The sequence below is a fragment of the Mustelus asterias genome, chromosome 2, assembly GCF_964213995.1.
Source record: "Mustelus asterias chromosome 2, sMusAst1.hap1.1, whole genome shotgun sequence".
In the NCBI taxonomy this organism is placed as follows: Eukaryota; Metazoa; Chordata; class Chondrichthyes; order Carcharhiniformes; family Triakidae; genus Mustelus; species Mustelus asterias.
This window is the reverse complement of record NC_135802.1, coordinates 41,164,868-41,185,961: the sequence shown is the minus strand read 5'-3', so window position 1 is coordinate 41,185,961 and position 21,094 is coordinate 41,164,868. Positions and strand designations below refer to the sequence as shown.

At 44.2% G+C, this 21,094-nt stretch overlaps 1 protein-coding gene across 1 annotated transcript in view; it reads left to right on the top strand.

The window, feature by feature from the left end:
- The first annotated feature begins 3,754 nt into the window (after positions 1-3,754).
- apbb1ip (amyloid beta (A4) precursor protein-binding, family B, member 1 interacting protein) overlaps positions 3,755-21,094 on the top strand; it is a 144,838-nt gene continuing 127,498 nt past the window's right edge. Inside the window, exon 1 of the mRNA XM_078234083.1 lies at positions 3,755-3,887. The gene's annotated coding sequence lies outside the window, so the exon portion shown is untranslated. The remainder of the gene's footprint in view (positions 3,888-21,094) is intronic.

Here is a 21,094-nt window from a genome sequence, read left to right as displayed (position 1 = left end):
GGTTTCCTCCCACAGTCCAAAGATGTGCAGGTTAGGTTGATTGGCCATGCTCAATTGCCCCTTAGTGTCAGGGAGATATGTGGGGTTATGGGGATAGGGCCAGGGTGGGATTGTTGTCGGTGCAGGCTTGTTAGGCCCAATGGCCTCCTTCTGCATTGTAGGGTTTCAATGAATCTATGAATTCCATGATTATCTGCTCCACAGCCTTTTAACTGTGTGCCTGAACAGTCTCCTGGGTCCAGAATGTATCCTCCTTCCTTTCCATCCTCCCTAGTAAACCCTCCTGTGCACTGTCAGAAACCCTGGGAACCAGGTCTCTCCTCTTTCATCTCTTTCCCAAGTAAGATTCAGCCCTCAAAGGACTGTCAGCACCCGCTCCAGCCACAATACCCCTCCTCTTTAAGAGGTACGGGCTAGTTTTAAGTAGTGTAAACAAGTTACAAATTTGGGTCCCCTGCTGATACTGGCAAAGACACTATGCTGTCTGCCTCACACCCAATTGGTGTAAGGTAATTGTCCATGTGATCCTCATGCATGTCTTCAGGAAATTGTCCAATTTATCCTCATCTCTTTAGATCAAATAGCAGCTATTTTCCCATCTGAAAGTTCATGCTAGGAAGTGGACCTTAGTGACTCCCCATCTGACTGTTTGGACAGGATTTCCTGGCTCCCCAGGGGGTGAAAATGAAAATTTGGAGGTGGGGATGGGGGTTAGTTTCCAGACACCATTCCCAGTGCTGATAATGTTCACCCGCGTGGAGATGGGGGTGGCAGGATAGGGATCCTGCTCTGTCCAAGACCGCAAAGACCTACAAAGGGTCATCAATGAAGCCCAGTCCATTACCAAGCCAACCTCCCATCCATTGACTCTGTCTACACTTCCCGCTGCCTCGGAAAGGCAGCCAGCATTATTAAGGACCCCATGCACCCCAGACATACTCTCTTCTGCCTTCTTCTATCGGGAAAATGATACAAACGTCTGAGGTCACGTCCCAACCGACTCAAGAACAGCTTCTTCACTGCTGCCATTAGTCTTTTGAATGGAACTACCTCGCTCTAAGCTGATATTTCTCTACATCCTAGCTATGACTGTAACACTACATTCTGCACCATCTCCTTTCCTTATCTATGAACGGTATGCTTTGTCTGTATAGCGTGCAAGGAACAATACTTTTCACTGTATGCTAATACATGTGACAATAATAAATCAAATTAAATCAAATCCCCATTGAGACCAAATAAATTAGTTAAAATGCTCATTAGAAACTTGTTGGGGGGAGGATGGAGTATTTAAAGGGGCACATGTGTTTCAGATCAGCTAAAGGGAAGTACAGGTTTAGGGAGAGAGTTATGGCTTCATCCTGGCACCATTAGCAAGTAGTATATGGTAAGAAGCCACCCTTGGCATTTTGCAGGTGGCAGGGAGAACAAGCACTCAGCACTTGAACATTGAATGGGGTCAGCATCATCCCTGGTACTGCGGCGGCAGAACAGCAGGAAAGGACTGTCAAGGAAATTTCAACAGTCGCCTGTCCAAAAGAAAGGCTGCAGCTGGCAATGGGGCCACAACCATCAGGTTTTGGATACTATGGCAGCAGGGGCTTTCATTGTATGCATGCTGGACATATGTGCCTGGGTTGTGAACCTGAGCTATGGCATCAGCAAGTTACCCTTGTCACCCAGTAGCCATCCTTTGGTGACTTGAATTGACTTGGCACAGCAGACTACAACAGAATGAAGTCATCATGACTGCTGCCAAGATACAGGGCATTGATTCGCAGCTGCCTATGGTCACATGCCAGCTGGATCTAGAGGGAGTGTGGACTGCTTTTTAGACCTGTTAAATGGCACAGTTGACACATGCCACCTCCAAAGTTGATGCATGTGCTGTCACTGGCACCTTGCACCATGGGCAAGTCTGCAAACTTTGCAAACTCTCATGCTCGCTCCCCAAATTTATCCCTGGCAAGCGAGAATGAAATGAAGTTATTTCCCTTTGAATAGAGTCTCAGTGGCTTTACTTATGCAATAGTGCTCTGTAAACAGCGAGATATATTTTTTAACATATATTAATGACATACAGGACACATTTGCAAAATTTGCAGATGACACAAAACTTGGAAGTATTGTGTACTGTGAGGAGGATAGTGTTAAACTTCAAAAGGACATAAAAAGGTTAGTGGAATGGACAGAAAAGCAACAAATCAAATTTAATGCAAGGAGTGTGAATTGGTTCATTTTAAAATGAAGAAGAGACTTATGCAATATAAAATAAAGGGTACAATTCTAAAAGAGATGCAGGGGCAAAGGGACCCGAGGGTACATATGTGCACAAATCATTGAAAGTGGAAAGGCAAGTTGAGACTGTGGGTAAAAAAGCAAATTCCTGGGTTTTTCAACTGAGGCCTGGAGTATAAAAGCAAAAGTTATGATAAACCTGTAAGAAACAGTGTCTCAACCTCAACTGGAGTATTGCTTCCAATTCTGGACAATACACTTTGGGAAGGATGTGACAGCGTTAGAAACAAGGCCGAAAAGACTCATGAGAATGGTTCCAGGGATGAGGAAATATCTCCAGCACCAGTCTGGAAGGAGCAAATGCATAAAAGGTCCTGGTCATGGTTATCTTTACAGTCACTGACAATGCAGTCCTGTACCTTCTCTGAAGTTGGAGTTCTGGCTGCAATAGGTGGCAGATTTCAGTCACGACCTCCTTAGTGAAGCATGGGTGTCTCAAATTTTAGGCATCACTGAGGTTCAGGTGGGAGAATTGCTCCTGGCCTCCAGATGTGAACATTTCTAACCCCCCTCCTCCCCCACTCCCACCCCCCTCTAGCAGCTTGTCCTGCTCTGCACAGCCTCTGCCCATTCTCCATCTGGGACGCCAACTGGTGCACCCATGTGTGAGCGCAACTGTTTTTTTTTCAGCAGCCTTGAAGTCAGCAAGATATACATCAGCATCTGTCACCCCTGTCCCAGTGGACCTTTGAAACTTGAAGCAACTATGGAAAGTACCAAAGACATGTGGAAGAGTAGCAACAGCCAGACAAAATCAATCAGAAGCTAACCTGTAAGTAGTTGATGATCCAATTGAACAGCATTGGTGGGTGTGTCCTTATATTGCTGCTTAACATACCTTCAACTGTGTAAGCTTAAGTGAAGGCATCATGTCATAGAATGTCATCGAATCCCTCCAATGCAGAAGGAGGGCATTCGGTCCATCAAGCCTGCACCGATCTTCCTACAGAGCATCTTACCCGTCCCCATAACCCCACACATTTACCCCGCTAATTCACCTAAACCTACACATCTTGGGACACTTGAGGGGCAATTTAGCATCGCCAATCCAGCTAACGTGCACATCTTTAGAGTGAAACACTAAGCTGTAAAATGGCATTGCTGGTGTTCAATCAGCATTAGACACAGACATTGTGATCTGCCTGTTCTGCACACTTCTGGCAGACACCCATTGTGCATCTGGCACACTATACATCAGAATGGGAACACATGCCATTTTGAAATTGGCCTTGTAGTCCCAAAATTTGGGTGCTTCCCAGCCCAATTTTTTCCCCAGGAGAATAAAAATCCATCAACAAGAAAGGAAAGAAAGTACATCTTCAAGAAACAAATTGACTTCATTAAAAATGAAGCAGTTGCAGTTAATATCATACCTCATCCAGTAGGTGGCATTTAAAGGTCTCTTGCCAATTTCAATAAAAGTTTGCTCTTAATATTTAGAAAGCTTCCGTTAGTACAGGAAGCATCCAGTCTCCAGTCAAACGTGATAGACACTTGGATTGTCTGAGCCACTGGATGTTGAATACAATAAAATTGATGCCCACTAAAGCAAATTTTCTATTGATTTGAAGCTCAGAAAACATTCAAAGGTGAGTTGTGATTAATTTTGAATAATACTTGTACATTTTTTTAAATAATCTTGGAGTCCATGCCACCGCATGTGTAAGTCAGATTTAACTCAGATTCCAAGCGATTGGAATAGCTTGTTCAGAATTTTATTATACTTCTAATGCAAATAACTCCAATAACGAAGGTTCATTGCTGAAAAACAATTGAAATGTATCATCTCGGAGAACTCATTCAGTTTCATGTTATGTTTAAAAATGCGTTGTCTTAATTGTCAGCAATTTCAATCATCTTGCAACCCAGGTGGGGGTGACAGTGTGAAATATTTCCTGCACTCTGTTCTGGTTTTATTTCACATGCTTTGAATTTTCTAATGGTTGTAATATTGTGTGAAAGATTTCAAAACCCCAACTCTTTTGGTGTAGCAGAAATACTTTGGTTATTGGTAAGTAATCAGATAAGACATTAAAAAAAAATCAACCTGACGATGTTGGAGACCATTCGATCACTGGAGTTAAATTGACATTTTCATGTTGGTGAGGTGCGGCAGCGTTGTTCTTGTTAGTGATAACACAGTGAGAGTTATTGGCAAAGGCAAAACTGGACTTTGATATTTCTCAAAACTATTAATTGCTCTTGAAACCGTGGAACCTCCTCGTCACTGGTGATTGGACGAATTTGAGCTATTTTGTTTCTGAAAGCCCATTTTAGCAAACTTCCTGTGCACTCCCTGTCAACATGTATGTTGACACACACACACTGTGCACTCTCTGTGAACATGTATGTTGACACACACACACTGTGCACTCTCTGTGAACATGTATGTTGACACACACACTGTGCACTCTCTGTGAACATGCATGTTGACACACACACTTACTGTGCACTCTCGGTGAACATGCATGTTGACACACATACTTACTGTGCACTCTCTGTGAACATGTATGTTGACACACACACTTACTGTGCACTCTCTGTGAACATGCATGTTGACACACACACACTGTGCACTCCCGGTCAGCATGCATGTTGACACACATTTACTGTGCACTCTCTGTGAACATGCATGTTTACACACACACTTACTGTGCACTCTCTGTGAACATACATGTTTACACACACACTTTCTGTGCACTCTGTGAACATGTATGTTGACACACACACTTAGCTGAATTTTCATCTACTTTTCTTTGTTTTGGGATACTGCGTAAATTACATTTTGGAAACCCACTGTACAGTTTTTTTCATACGGCACCTTTAGTGGAGTCAAGAGTGTTGGTTTAAAGCCTGCTGATTGAGGATCAAAGTAGTTTCTAATCATGCCTAGCATTCAGCATGGAGTGTGCCAGGAGTGCTGCCGCAGTGGTACAGCGGTTAGCACTGCTGCCACACAGTGCCAGGGACCTGGGTTCAATTCCAGCTTTGGGTGACTGACTGTGTGGAGTTTGCACATTCTCCCTATGTCTGTGTGGGTTTCCTCCGGGTGCTCCGGTTTCCTCTTAGGTGTGGGTTAGGTGGATTGTCCATGCTAAATTGTTCCTTAGTGTCCAAGAGTATATAGGTTAGGGGGATTAGTGGGGTAACTACATGGGGTTATGGAATAAGCCAGGGCAAGAGTCATGTAGACTCGATGGGCTGAATGGCCTTCTTCTGCACTGTAGGAATTCCATGATCTTGCAGGTTGAGGTTTTGAAGTTCTTATTATTAAGTTGTTCTCCCTTTCTACTCTGGCACACCCTTCCATTTTTGAGATGATGAGTCACCACTATCTGCAGAATCTCATGAATAGGGCCAATGCAGTGTAGACAATACTTAAAGACAACTTTTGAGGTAGCACAGGAAATTGTATAGAAAATGTGGACTAAGTTATAAAATCCAATGTGCAGGGATATGACTTAAAAAGCAACAAACACAAGAGAATCAAGAATGGTGCAACAGAGAGAAAGATGACGGTGTTGATAATCAACAAATTTCTTATGGGCTTCAAGTTTAAAAATTTTAACTCAGAGCAAAGTTGGTGGGCGGGGTGGATGTGGTGGAGTTGAAGCAAGTGCAGAATGTACTCTCTGCCCCAAGTTGCAGGCTGGGCTATTTTAACAGCCTGGTTGCGATTGAATGCCACCAGTCCAATTCCGGCCCAGAGCAGTAGGGAGAGAGTGCAGGGCATCTGCTGGCTGGGAAGATCAGGTTGCTTTTGCCCCTCCACAGCTTTGTAGTTAAGTGGTATGAAGGATCCCGTGGGAAATAAGTGAAGAAGTTACAACTTTCCTTGTGGTTTCCGGTGGAGGATATTTCTTCCTCTTGGTCCCATAAAGGAAAGTTTTACACTGACCATGGGTATCTTTTCCCTTCCTATGAGCTATCAACTCGCTTGAGCCTAGCAGGAAACTGAAGATTGCAGTCTCCCCACTTAGGCTCAAGTTAAAATGCAATCAGGATCCTCTTGGCATCATATATATTAGGTTCCCACAGATTTAAGCTTGCGTCTTGTCTGCCTGCGGAGCCCTGAAGGTGAAAATCTAAAAGGAACAGAAAATGTCAATTTCCGAGCAGATCATTATTAACTAATTACCTGCCCTGTTTTTGTAAATGGTGTAAGGTTAAAAATGATCCCTTTGTTTTTGTCCTTTTCTAACATAAAAATTAAAGCATCGTGATTACTTTGAATTTCACTCCTGTAAAATTTAAGCCTGCAGAATTCCTTACACTGAGATCTATAAATGACAGAATGTCTGTACAGCCAGAGAGATCATCAATGCTGCAATTGTTTACAGGCTGCTTCAGAGAAGTAATGTTTTCAGTGATGCTGGGTCAATTCAAAGGCATCAGAGATTTGAACTTACTCCAGTAGCATTACAGTGTTTCTAAGTTTGTTTATTTATCAGTGTCACAAGTGGGCTTACATTAGCACTGCAATAACGTTACTGTGAAAATCCCCTAATCGCCACACTCCGGCGCCTGTTCGGGTACACCAAGGGAGAATTTAGCATGGCCAATACACCGAACCAGCACATCTTTCAGACTGGGGGAAGAAACCAGAGCATCTGGAGAAAATCCACGCAGACACGGGGAGAATGCGCAAACTCCGCACGGTCACTCAAGCCAGGAATCGAACCAGGTCCCTGGCACTGTGAGGCAGCAGTGCTAACCACTGTGCCACCGTGCTGCCCCTGTGTGGACATTTAACATTTTAAGGGCAACATTAACCCATTTAAGATAAACAAACTGGTGCCTACTTAAATGGCAGACAGAGAAATGTCATACAAACATACCAAGTGCCCATATGGTAACATTGGCAACTGTAGTTTCGAGGACCTGAATTTGGGCACACCCAGAGTCGGTGCGGGCGGGAGCTTATGTGAAAGCTGCTCCTGCCCGTGATCACCTTGTTAATGCAATGTTACACTGGCAGGCCAATTAGCGGCCATCCAGCGTGGAATGAGTTAGAATATAGAACATAGAAAAACTACAGCACAAACAGGCCCTTCGGCCTCACAAGTTATGCCGAATACATCCATACCTTCTAGACCTACCTATAACCTTCCATCCTATTAAGTCCCATGTACTCATCCAGGAGTCTCTTAAAAGACCCTATTGAGTTTGCCTCCACCACCACTGACGGCAGCCGATTCCACTCGCCCACCACCCTCTGTGTGAAAAACATCCCCCGAACATTTCCCCTGTAGCTACCCCCCAGCACCTTAAACCTGTGTCCTCTTGTAGCAGCCATTTCCACCCTGGGAAAAAGCCTCTGGGAGTCCACCCGATCTATGCCTCTCAACATCTTATATACCTCTATTAGGTCTCCTCTCATCCTACGTCTCTCCAAGGAGAAAAGACCGAGCTCCCTCAGCCTATCCTCATAAGGCATGCCACTCAATCCAGGCAACATCCTTGTAAATCTCCTCTGCACCCTTTCAATCATCTCCACATCCTTCCTGTAATGAGGCGACCAGAACTGAGCACAGTACTCCAAATGGGGTCTGACGAGGGTCCTATACAGCTGCATCATTATCCCCGGACTCCTAAACTCAATCCCTCAATTGATAAAGGCCAGCAGACCATACGCCTTCTTAACCACCTCCTCCACCTGCGGGGCCGATTTTAGAGTCCAATGGACCCGGACCCCAAAGTCCTTCTGATCCTCTACAGTAATAAGAGTCTTTCCCTTAATATTGTACTCCTTCATCCCATTTGACCTGCCAAAATGGACCACTACGCGTTTATCTGGGTTGAAGTCCATCTGCCACTTCTCCGCTCAGTCTTGTATCCTATCTATGTCCCTCTGCAACTTCTGACATCCTTCCAGACTATCCACAACCCCACCAACCTTCGTGTCGTCGGCAAACTTACCAACCCATCCCTCCACTTCCTCATCCAGGTCATTTATGAAAATGACAAACAGCAAGGGTCCCAGAACAGATCCCTGGGGCACACCACTGGTGACCGACCTTCAATTAGAAAAAGACCCATCTATACCCACTCTCTGCCTCCTTTGGGCAAGCCAGTTCTGGATCCACAGAGCAGCAGCCCCTTGGATCCCATGCCCTCTCACTTTTTCTAGAAGCCTTGCATGGGGGACCTTATCGAACGCCTTGCTAAAATCCATATAAATCACATCTACCGCTTTCCCTTCGTCAATGTGTTTAGTCACATTTTCGAAGAACTCCACCAGGCTCGTAAGGCACGATCTGCCTGTGACAAAGCCGTGCTGAGTATTCTTGAGCATACTAAACCTCTCTAAATGTTCATAAATCCTGTCCCTCAGGATCTTCTCCATCAGCTTACCAACCACTAAGGTTAGACTCACCGGCCGGTAATTTCCTGGGCTATCCCTATTCCCCTTCTTGAAAATAGGAACCACATCCGCAATCCTCCAATCCTCCGGCACCTCTCCCGTCTCCATCGATGACACAAAGATCATCACCAGAGGCTCTGCAATCTCTTCCCTCACCTCCCACAGTAACCTGGGGTACATCCCATCTGGACCCGGCGACTTATCTATCTTGATGCCATTCAAAGATTCCAGCACAACCTCTTTCTTGAAGTCCACATACTCAATCTTTTCAGTCCACCGCAAGCCCACAGTACATCCACCCAGGTCCCTCTCCTCTGTGAAAACCGAGGCAAAATACTCATTAAGCACCTCTGCCATTTCTACTGGTTCCGTACAGACTTTCCCGCCTTCACCTTTTATAGGCCCTCATCCTTTTACTCTTCACATATTTATAGAACGCCTTAGGGTTCTCCTTAATCCTACCTGCCAAGGCCTTCTCGTGACCCCTTCTGGCTCTCCTCATTTCCTTCTTTAGTCCCTACAAGCCATATACTCATCTAGATCCCTATCTGTACCAAGTTCTCTGAACCTTTTGTACGCTTTCCTTTTCTTCGCGACTAGGTCCCGCACAGCTTTCGTGCACCACAGTTCCTTTAACCTACCAACACCTCCCTGTCTGCTCGGAACGTTGTCCTGTAGAACTCTAGACAGACATTCCTTGAAAAACTGCCACCTCTCTTCAGTACATTTCCCCGAGAATACCTCCTTCCAATTTACTCCTCTAATTTGCTGCCTTATGTCTTCATATTTCCCCTTTCTCCATATAAACGCTTTCCTCGCTTGCCTGATCCTCTCTTTTTCCAATGCAAGCATAAAGGAGATAGAGTTATGATCGCTATCCCCAAGATGCTCTCCCACTGAGAGATCTGACACCTGTCCAGATTCATTGGTCAGTATCAGATCAAGTACAGCCTCTCCTCTTGTAGGCTTGTCCACATGCTGTGTCAGGAAATCCTCCTGAACACACCTAACGAACTCCTCTCCATCCAATCCCCTTATCCTAGGGATATTCCAATCAATGTTTGGGAAATTAAAGTCTCCCACCACAACAACCCTGCCATTACTGCATCTCTCCAGGATCTGTTTCCCTATCTGCTCCTCCACCTCCCTGTTACTATTCTGCGGCCTATAGAAAACTCCCAGCAAAGTGATCGACCCCTTCCCACTCCGAACTTCCACCCACAGAGACTCTGTGAACAATCCCTCCACAGCAACCACCTTCTCTACAGCTGTGATACTCTCCCTGATCAGCAGTGCCACTCCACCCCCTCTCTTGCCTCCCTCCCTGTCCTTCCTGAAACATCTGAATCCCGGCACCTGGAGTATCCAGTCCTGTCCCTGAGACATCCAAGTCTCCGTAATGGCCACCACATCACACTTCTAGGCATCGATCCACGCTCTGAGCTCATCGCCTTTATTCACTATACTCCTGGCATTAAAGTAAACACATCTCAATCCTTTGGTCTGAGCTCTCCCCTTCTCTATCCCCCGTCCATCCTCCCTCTTGCACTATCTATAACTCTTCTCTGTTTGCGAGCTAACTTCCTCGCTCCCAGTCACCTCGTCTCGATCCCCTCCCCCCAACCTATCTAGCTTAAACTCTCCCCAGTAGCCTTAGCCAACCTTCCCGCCAGGATATTGGTCCCCCTGGTATTCAAGTGCCACCCGTTTTTTGTGCACAGTTCACCCCTGCCCCTAAAGAGGTCCCAATGATCCAGGAACCTGAATCCCTGCACCAGTCCCTCAGCCACACATTCATCCTCCACCTCACTCCATTCCTGCCCTCACCTTCCCGTGGCACAGGCAGCAATCCTGAGATTACTACCTTTGCTTTCCTCCTTCTCAGCTGTCTCCCTAATTCCCTATACTCTCTTTTCATGACCCCTTCCTCCTTCCTACCCACATCAGCGGTACCAATATGTTCTGTGAAAGGTTGAGCGTTGTCAGGGAGGGAGGAGGTCAGTCAGAGAGAAAAGGATGGGTACAGGCTGGCACTTCCAACATGCCCCCTCAGGGGTACAGCCACTGCAGAGCTGTCTGAGGAAGTTGCTGACTTGTAAACAAATGAATATCAGTGGGAAAACTATGCCGCATGTATCTGGGCCAGACAATCACACACAGTCCTCAGTCTCCAGGCACATGTGTTAATTTTATTTGAGCCCTAACTTTCATCCTGTTCTGAATTGAGGTTGCAGCTAAATATAAAGGCCGCCTTGCCAGTTGGCCTGCCCACCAACCGCAAAGGCAGACAAGCAATGTATAATTCCAGTCAATTGCTGCCTAATTAATTTGAATTGGCTTCTTAATGGTCAGCAGGCGCGTTTCTGACTTGCGATCGCACAGCCTAGGTTCAGATTTTGATCAGGGTGTCAGTGCAGTTTTAGAGGAGCTACTTGTTCTTGGTGTTTGGAGTCTTAGTGAATATTGTGATTTGACCACAAGGTGCATTGCTAGTTGTGAGAAGTTTGTTAAGCTGACTAATTGGGTCAAGCCTTTAGCATTTCTAAGTTATTCCAGCATCTTTAGAAATATTGGAGCATCTCTTTCCATTGTGCAAGGGTGTAAACAGGTGAGAGTGAGTTGGCAGCCCATTTGAAAGGTAATAAAAATCGAGAGGGGGGGGATGGAACAAACTTACTTTCAACTTTTTTAGACTATTGAGCAAAAGTTAAGATCTCCCCCATTTTGTGTTTCAGAGCAATGATTCTTACAATATCTTTTGATAGATAAAAATGGTTTACACCAGTGAACTCAATGTTACGTTTTGTTCAGTTTTCTTGTTCTGACAAACAGATGTTGATGTGACACTGTAGAAAATGTTGTTGACACCTAATTGCTTAAGCGTTATCCGCTTTCATCTCCTGGACCTGCTGATATTTACAGAATTGGCACAAGCGCCCTTGGACCAGAGAAAAGATGGATAAGGATCTTCATTTCTGGTGGATCTGGCTGGAAACTGGGTGCAAATAGGATTAAGCATAGTTGTGATTCTCACTTGGTAGAATAGCTTGTGAGCAAGGATCCAGCTTGAATTCAAAGGCGACTTTAATCAGCATCTTTACCTAACCTATCAGGTCAAACTGCCTCTGAAACTTTCTCCTGCCCTAACCCTGAACTCACATTGTCCTCTAGTTTCTCTCCTATCTCCCACAGTGCCCTTTCTGAGCTCATCTTGTCCATGAGACTCACATCCTGCTCTCTCCACCCCTTTCCTACCAATCTGCCCATCGCCCATCTTTGAAAACCATATGAAAACTTTGCAAATGTCAAACCTGAGATTCTGGTTGTTCCTCAAACTGATGGGCAGGCGGCACGGTGGCACAATGGTTAGCACTGCTGCCTCACAGCGCCAGGGACCCAGGTTCAATTCCGGCCTTGAGTCACTGTCTGTGTGGAGTTTGCACATTCTCCCCGTGTCTGCATGGGTTTCCTTCGGGTTGCTCCGGTTTCCTCCCACAGTCCAAAGATGTGCAGGTTAGGTTGATTGGCCATGGTAAATTGACCCTAGTGTTAGGGGGATTAGCAGGGTAAATGTGTGGGGTTACGGGAATAGGGCCTGGGCAGGATTGTGGTCGGTACAGACTCGATGGGCCGGTTGGCCTCCTTCTGTACTGTGGGGTTTTCTATGATTCTATGTTATCAGCAAGGAAACTGCATTAAAATAATTACTTAAAAAAAGCTTGAATTGCTGGACATTGTGGGGGACTTTAACCACTGCCACTGATCTCCACTTAACACTTACTATATTGAGCCAGATTCCCTCCATTTAACCCATCATCACAATTCTGCAGCTTCCATGTCTTCATGTGGGCCAGAAGAAGAAAAAATGGTAAATATGTAACATAGTTGGTTCTCCATTTAAACATCACTTCCCTGAAGCTCAACTCTTATAGAAATGTACTTCAACAGCAGCATAAACTTAAGTTGTCTATTGTCTCCTTATAAGCTGTAATGGTGTTTTCTTCAAAAAGTGACATAATATCAATACTCACCCCAATAGAACTATATAATCTAGCAATTGAATAAAGGAATGGGCTAAAATGAATCATAGAAACCCTACAGTGCAGAAAGAGGCCATTTGGCCCATCGAGTCTGCAACGACCACAATCCCACCCAGGCCCTACCCCCATACATTTTACCCGCTAATCCCTCTAACCTACACATCTCAGGACACTAAGGGGCAATTTTTTTTTAGCATTGATAAAATTGATAAAAGCTGAATGATAACTTCAAAAGAGTCTTCATTGCCTCAAAAAAAAACTGACAAGTCAGAAAAGTATCGAATGTAGACCTCCAACATAGAGTTGTACTCAAAGAGCAAACATTACATGGACCTGCCATAGCTTAAGCTGCAGATAAACCATTCTATTACTTCTATAGCAGCAAGGCAAATGCAAAAATTCTGAAGATGCCCCCTCATTTCTTGTGGAGAGAGTTTGGGCATCTGAGTTGGAGCATGCAATTGCAACTCCTGGCAATTTGTTTATAAATTGTTCACACAGTTGTCCCAGTGGCACTCCCCTTCTCATCAGGTCCAGTGGTAAATCGCAAATAATCTTTTCTCAACCCTTCACTACATCATTGCAACTCATGCTTGGACTTAGTGGGAGTATTGTCAATGAGGATCTGTCATTCTGGATCAGTCTAATTAAGTGGCGGCGGCGGCGGGGGGGGATGTTACTTTCCTGCTTTGCTGAAAATTACAAACAGCAAGTCACACTGACTTCATTACTTAAAAATATGTACTTAATCTATGAAGCATATCCATATTTTGCAAATTCATGAATTTTACCACCAACATTGTAAACCCGGGCCGAAATTCTCCCGTCTCACCCACATGGGAATCATAGCGAATGAGAGAGAATTCGGTGAACCATTCAAAGGTCCGTTGAGCTCAGGTGAGAATCCTGCCCCATAGCACCAAATTATAATTAGATTTATTCAGAATGACTGATCCCCCATTGTTTGGTTCAAAGTATAAGATATTTTTCATTTTATTTGTCCATTTCTCTGAAAACCTTGGTTTTAAGATGAGTGGTGCTTAATTTAGGATGGTGCTTTTTTAAAAATGTATTTAAGGTGGCACAGTGGTAAGCACTGCTGCTTCACAGTGTCAGGAACCTAGGTTCGATTCCCAACTTCCACTGTCTGTGCAGAGTTTGCATGTCCTTCCTGTGTCTGCGTAGGTTTCCTTCGGATGCTCCAGTTTCCTCCCACAGTCCGAAAGACGCATGGGTTAGGTGCATTGGCCGTGCTAAATTCTCCCTCAATGTACCTGAACAGGTGCCGGAGTGTGGCGACTAGGGGATTTTCACAGTAACTTCATTGCAGTGTTAATATAAGCCTACTTGTGACTAATAAATAAATAAATAGATGGTTTGTCTTTTATTTTTGATCCCAAATGAACTGAGAAGAACCTGCCACGTGTTAGTTGTGTTGACTTTGATTTAGAATGATCCTAATTGTGGTCATCAAGTTGCAGACCTTGCAGTGAATTCCCCTCCACATCTTGAACGGTTTGCAAGGTCTGTTGCTTCACACAGTTGAACTTCCTCATTATGTGGGCTTAGAATGGGGGAGAAATGTTGGGGATCCACTTTCACCCCTGTGCCCGAGAATAATCTGGTGGGCAGAATCACCTGCCTACGGAATGCGCCCAATTGATTCAATGCAATGAAACGTGGGCAAGTTTGTCAACACACTGGCAATCTACTCTGCCGGGTTACCACCAGTCAGCCAAGCTGAAAACTTACCACCTGACTCCATGTGACTGAAGATAATAGAAATAGAATTCAATAAAATTAAGAATCGACCAATGACCGTGAAACCATTGTCGATTGTCAGAAAAACCCATCTGGTTCACTAATGTCCTTTAGGAAAGGAAATCTGCCGTGCCTATCTGGTCTGGCCTACATGTGATTCCAGCAATGTGGTTGACTCTCAACTGCCCTCGGGATGGGCAATAAATGATGGCCAGCCAGCGACATCCATATCCCATGAACGAATAAAAAGCTACCTGAACCAAAGCAGCTCTAGATAGCCTGAGAAGGAATAAAGATCATTTCCTCATAACTAAATACAAAATAATTGCATCTTTATTGTTAGCTTTGTTTTTATCAATGTTAATTGAAATGTAATATTTTTGGAGTTTAGCTGTGATTCTTCGAGTAAGAAGCAGAAAGGAACTAAAATAGGGAGCAACTATAATAGTGACTTATAATTGGCCTTCAGTTTGTTCAGGGTTTTGCATTCCTGGCCCTTTGATTTTCTGCATCTGATCTCCCAATTCACATTTTCTTTACAGACTTACATCACCATGAGTTATAGCCAAATATTGCAAAGATTATTCTGTCATCCACTTTTCCTGTTATTCCTGAACTTCAAAATTATTTTGATTTTGCTAACAGCAGCACATGGATCTGATTGCCCATTTTCTTTAACCTCAGGAATGTGGGAGTTCCTTGCAACTGCACTGAACTTTGTTCCTTATACATATGGTTAATATTATCCCTTGCCCCCGATATGGGAAGGTTCTATGAAGCTAACTATCTGGATGAGTGAGAAAACAGTTCGTACTAGTATTGCTAACAATTCATTACATCTCTGTCAAGCTCTGTCCAAGGATAGTTCTGCAGTTGCTGACATTAGAATAACAGTTACAGTGGAATCACAATTATTATGCAAGCTGAGGCTAAGAAACCTTCAACCACTATACATATACTCTCAAATATTCTGCTAAGCTCTTTCATCATAGCTAATGAACTCTGAACTATGAACTGTGGTGGGCACAATGGTAAGGTAGTGATTTGCATTTTTCCAATGATATTTGAGATTTAATTTGATCCAGTGACGGCAATTTTGAAGAAGTTCCACAAGAACTTGGCTTGTGCTATAAGTAACTTAACAGCATCTGTTGCTGCTCTTGACAGCAAAGCAGAAACACTCGCCAACTTTGTTACTTGAAGAGTCTAAAACACTCTTAAAAAGGAAGGATGAAGCGTTTCAGATTTTATTTTGAATGAACACTGAAGTATAACTTTGTGTTTTCTAAAATTTTAGATTAAGGGTATGAGTGAGAGGTTGGGGAGGGAAAGGGAATAGGAGGAGTTGTGATTTGATAATGTGTTTCCCCAAAATTCCTTTTCCTATGGCTTCTGTGAGAAGAGAATCACAGAATCACAGATTACTAAAGTGCAGAAGATGCCCTTCGGCTCATCGAGTCTGCACCAATGCATGAAATGCCCTGACCTGCCCATCTAATAATAGAGGCGTCCACAAAAGTAAAAGCCAACTTTGAAGACAAAATAATTGAGGAATCTGACTCTTACCTCAACTCTGAGTGGAGCCAAGTTTGGTTTGAAGTGTCCCACTTGAACCGAAACAAGATGAATATCAGCACTTTTAGAGTTGAACCTTCGCAAAAGAAAGGCAGGAAAGGAGAGTTTAAATTGCTCACTAGCACAGAGTGAAATATTCACAGTCAAGAAGGAAATATTTAATAGTGCAGAAATTACAATTTTGTTTTCAATACAATGTTGCAGGAAAGCTAAAGAACAAATAGACTATCGACCAAAACTGAATGTTAGGTTTAATTCAGTAGCATCTAAAAGATCCATCAGATTGACACAAAATAAAATATGCCACTATTCCACTCTGCATTTGACTTCCCTTCAGGTAACCACATCCACTGCAACAGATGGTGAATCTATATTTCACATTGCATTTCCGAAAACCATTTATGCCTAGCAGTCTTCAGATCTTCAATTTAAATACCATAACAAAGTGCACTACAGAACGAGACAATTTAACCCATTGAGCAGAATTTTCATGGGGTCCATGGAGGCTGGTCTGGAGGTGTGAGGCGGGTGGCTGAAAACAAGAGAGAAATCCCACTGGGCCAGTTCAGCAGGATTTTGCAGAAGTGGATGGATAATGACAGGATCAGTTACCAAGCCAACTACTGTTGTGGCCTGTTAACCCCTTTGAGGGTTTAGTTAAAGGCACAATCCTGATGACATCTGATTTTCCCTCCAGCCTATGAGGTATTCATCAAGCCTGGAGGCCGTAAGTGAAATGGTGATGGATTCTCAATGGAAGATCTGGTGGAAATCAGAGCCAGAGGCCGTATTCAATGGGAAGGTGCCACGCTAATATGGGGTCGTAATCATGGGCAGTGCCCATTCCTGTGAAGGACTCTCTGCCCTGATGGCTGTCTGATGGCATTAACTCTTTTGATCCTTCTAATAGCCCCCTTTTGTAGCTGACAACAGGAAATGGAAACATCTTTATCAGGTTTATTATTGATAGCACTGATGCACCATCAATCAAGCAAAGACTAGTTTGTATGCAAGAACAAATAGGCTTTTATTAGCAAAAGACTTGGAGCACACCCCTGCCGATGAACTGGTCCAGACTGAGGCAGGGGGGTGGGGAGCAGTCGCCTTTATACCTGGACCAGGCTGGGGGAGGAGTCCCGGGCAGGGCCAGCAGGGACGTGTGCAGGCATGTCACACACACAGGCAATAAGCTAACAGTGGTTTACCACAAGCACACTGTGTTTTGAAGCTAAATATATTAACTTGACAGTGTATGTGATCCCTGTGAAGGTTAACAGAAACCTGGATAGCATTCCAATTTGCAGTCAAAAGCAAGCAGTTGTACATGAACAGGTCTGCTCATTTTCTATACTTGATTTCTCTATGCTATATTTTTATTGGGTTTCCACAAAGTAGAGGGCAATACACTCAGGAACCAAGAATAACATTTAAGCTAGAAGTTTCGATACTCTTTGTCCTCAACTAATAAATGAAAGCACAATGTTAGATCGGGTTTTTACTTTTTTATATTTTCACAGTATGTGGGCATTGCTGGACAGGACAGCATTTGCTGACCATCCCTACTTGCCCTTGAGAAGGTGGTGCTAAGCCCATCTGGTGTAGGTACACCAAAGTGCTGTTAGGAACAGAGTTCCAGTCTTTTGAACCCATGACAGTGAAGGATCAGGATTATAGCTCCAAGTCAGGATGGTGTGTGACTTGCAGTGAACCTACAGATTATGGTGTTTCCATTTACTTGCTGCTCATGCCCTAGATGGTAGAAGTCACAGGTTTGGAAAGTGATGCTGATGAGCTTTAGTGAGTTTTTTACACCAGTGCATCTTGCGTTTGGTACACACTGCTATGCATTGCTGGTGGAACGGGTGAATGTTTAAGGTAAAAGCAAAATACTAGGGATGCTGGAATCTGAAACAAAAACAGAAAAATGCTGGAAAATCACAGCAGGTCTGACAGCATCTGTGGAGAGAGAGTAGAGCCAATGTTTCAAGTCTAGATGACCCTTCGTCAGAGCTGAGAGAATCAGTAGAGATTTATACTATGAGGATAGGGAGGGGTGGTGGAATTAGACAAAGGGAATGTAAATGAGCCTGCAGAAGGCTGAGAAGGTGTTGAAAGTGTCCATTAAGTGATCAGAATGCGTGAATGGCAAAACAAATGTACAGCTTGGTAAAGGACTGCCTGAGGAATGTGACAGTTGGCCTGAAGAAGGGAAGGTTGGAAAGAAGGAGTGATTAAAATGGAGAATGAGATGAAATGAAATGAAATAAAATAATTGGAAATGGGGTGGAGGGGAGAGTTCATGCTCTGAAGTGGTTGAACTCAATGTTCAGTCCGGAAAGCTGTAAAGTGCCCAATCGGAAGATGAGGTGCTGTTCCTCCAGTGTGTGTTGGGGTTCACTAGAACATTGCAAAAGGCCAAGGACGGACGTGAGCAGGAGAGCAGAGTGCTGTGTTGAAGTGGTAAGCAACAGGAAGGTCTGGGTCCTGCTTGCGGATGGACTGAAGGTGTTCTGCAAAGCGGTCATCCAGCCTGCGTTTAGCCTCTCCAATGTAGAGTAGACTGCATTGGGAGCAGCGAATGCAATATACCAAATTGAAGGAGGTGCATGTGAAGCACTGCTTAACCTGAAAGTGGTGTTTAGGACCTTGGACAGTGAGCAGGGAGGAGGTAAAGGGGCAAGTGTTGCACCTTCTATGATTGCATGGGAAGGTGCCGTGGGCAGGGTATGAGGTGTTGGGCGTGATGGAGGAGTAGACCAGGGTGTCCCTGTGAAATGCAGAAAGGGGAGTGGGGTGGTGAGGGGAAGATGTGTTGAATAGTGGCTTCATGCTGGAGTTGGCGGAAATGGCAGAGGATGATCCTTTGAATGCGGAGGCTGGTGTGGTGAAAAGTGAGGACAAAGGGGACCCTATCCTGGTTCTGGGAGGGAGGGGAAGGGGTGGAAGCAGTGGCCCAGGGGATGGGTTGGACGTAGTTGAGAGTCCTGTCAACCACAGTGGGTGGAAAACCATGATTGAGGAAGAAGGAAGACATATTGGCAGCGCTAGTTTGGAAAGTGGCATCATCAGAACACATGCGGTGGAGGCGAAGGAACTGAGAGCGTGGGTTGGAATCCTTACAGGATGTGGAGTGTGAAGAGCTGTAGTCAAGGTAGCTGTGGGCGTCAGTGGGTTTTGTATTGGTACTAATGGACAGTTTATCACCGGAAATAGAGAAAGAGAGGTCAAGGAAAGGAAGAGAGGTAATGGAGATGCACCATGTGAAGGTGATAGAGGGGTGGAAATTAAAAGCAAAATGTATAAGGTGCTGGATGGTGAGCTGATCAAGCTGGCTATATTGCCCTGGATGGTGTCAAGCTTCTTGGGTGTTGTTGGGGGCTATCTCATCCAGGCAAATGGTGATTATTCTATCACACTCTTGACTTCTGCCTTATAGATGGTGGACAGTAGGTGAGTTACTCGCCACAGCATTCCCAGTTCTGACCTGCTAATGTAGCCACATTATTTATATGTCTGGTCCAGTTCAGTTTCTAGCCAATGACAACCCCCAAGATGTTGATAGTGGAAGATTAAATTATGGTAATTCCATTGAATGTCAAGGGCAGATGGTTACATTCTCTCTTGTTGGAGATGGCAATTGCCTGGCACTTTTGTGGCACAAATGTTACTTGCCATTTATCAGCTTATCCTCTCCCACTATACTTTGAACTTTCAGTCAATATTTTTCAAAACTGGGCACACACAGATGATTAAAATGGCCACTGCAATCCATGAGACCTTGACATTTTGAGTTTCGGACAGTCCTAAGTCTTAAGCGAATACCTAAATATGAACATTCACACCTATCCGGGGAACTCACACATCACTTTGTTTAAGGATGGATCAACATAAAAGACAAATGGTAACATCGAAACCCAATATGTGTAAGACAGATGTGAATGGATCCTATCAAACTGCCATCATGTTATGATAGTTTCTGTCTTCCAAACCAGGCTGGGTGAATCCAAAGTTGTCAAGCGACCATGCAGAATTATTGCAATCAACATTCACACCACTTGTTGTTTGGGAAAACGGCTTTGAATTTCTGGGAGACACATGATGATAGAACCATTTTGTTGTCGGCTTCTAAAACCAGCAAGAAGCAGCTTGCAGACAAAGGGTTCCGCTGAAGCCATCAAATTAGTTGCAAGTCACCTGCAGTCAAGATAATAAATAGCAATACTTTGGAAGTGGGAGATCCTACCAGAGAGAAAAATTCCCCAACTTATTTCAGTTAAACTTCACTTGTGAAGTAACCTCACAGAAATTCAGAAACCTCACAGCCTTCTGAGAATCATTCAATTTACAAGACCTACACTTCAACTTTAAAGCATCCATTGCATCTAAGAAACAATAGGCCTGCCACACAAGAGACTGAGATTATAATAAGCTGTAACAGTATATTACCTTCATCTTTATCTAATCTTTGTGTGTGAGTGTACGTGAGAGATAACTGAATGAAACATTGCATTAAATTCAGTGTAAATGCCTGATAACAAAAAACCCTATCAAAAGGATGCTGCTGAGAATATTTTAATTGGGACACTCACTCTGAGGCTAGGAAAACACTCACCTCTTACATGCAAGCATACTGATCACAGGCAGTAAAAAGAAACACATAAATGTGATCCATGACAGGCCAAGTCTAAATATTGTGCACATCTCGCTGCATATAGACATGGACTGCTGTCATATTTCGAGGAGTCACGGATGCTGCTGAACATTGTGCAATCATCAGCGAACATCCTCACCTTACGAAGGAGGGAAGGTGATTGATGAAGCAACTGAAGATGGTTGAGTCTAGGACACTATCCTGACAAACTCCTGCAGCAACGTCCTGGGACTTAGATAACTGGCCTTCAACAATAACTGTTTTCTCTTGTGCTAGGTATGATTCCAACCAGCAGAGGGTTTCCCCTCAGATTCCCATTGACTTCAGTTTTGCCCAGGCTCCTTTATGTCACATTTAATCAAATGCTGCCTTGAACTCAAGGGCAATCACTCTCATCTCACCTCT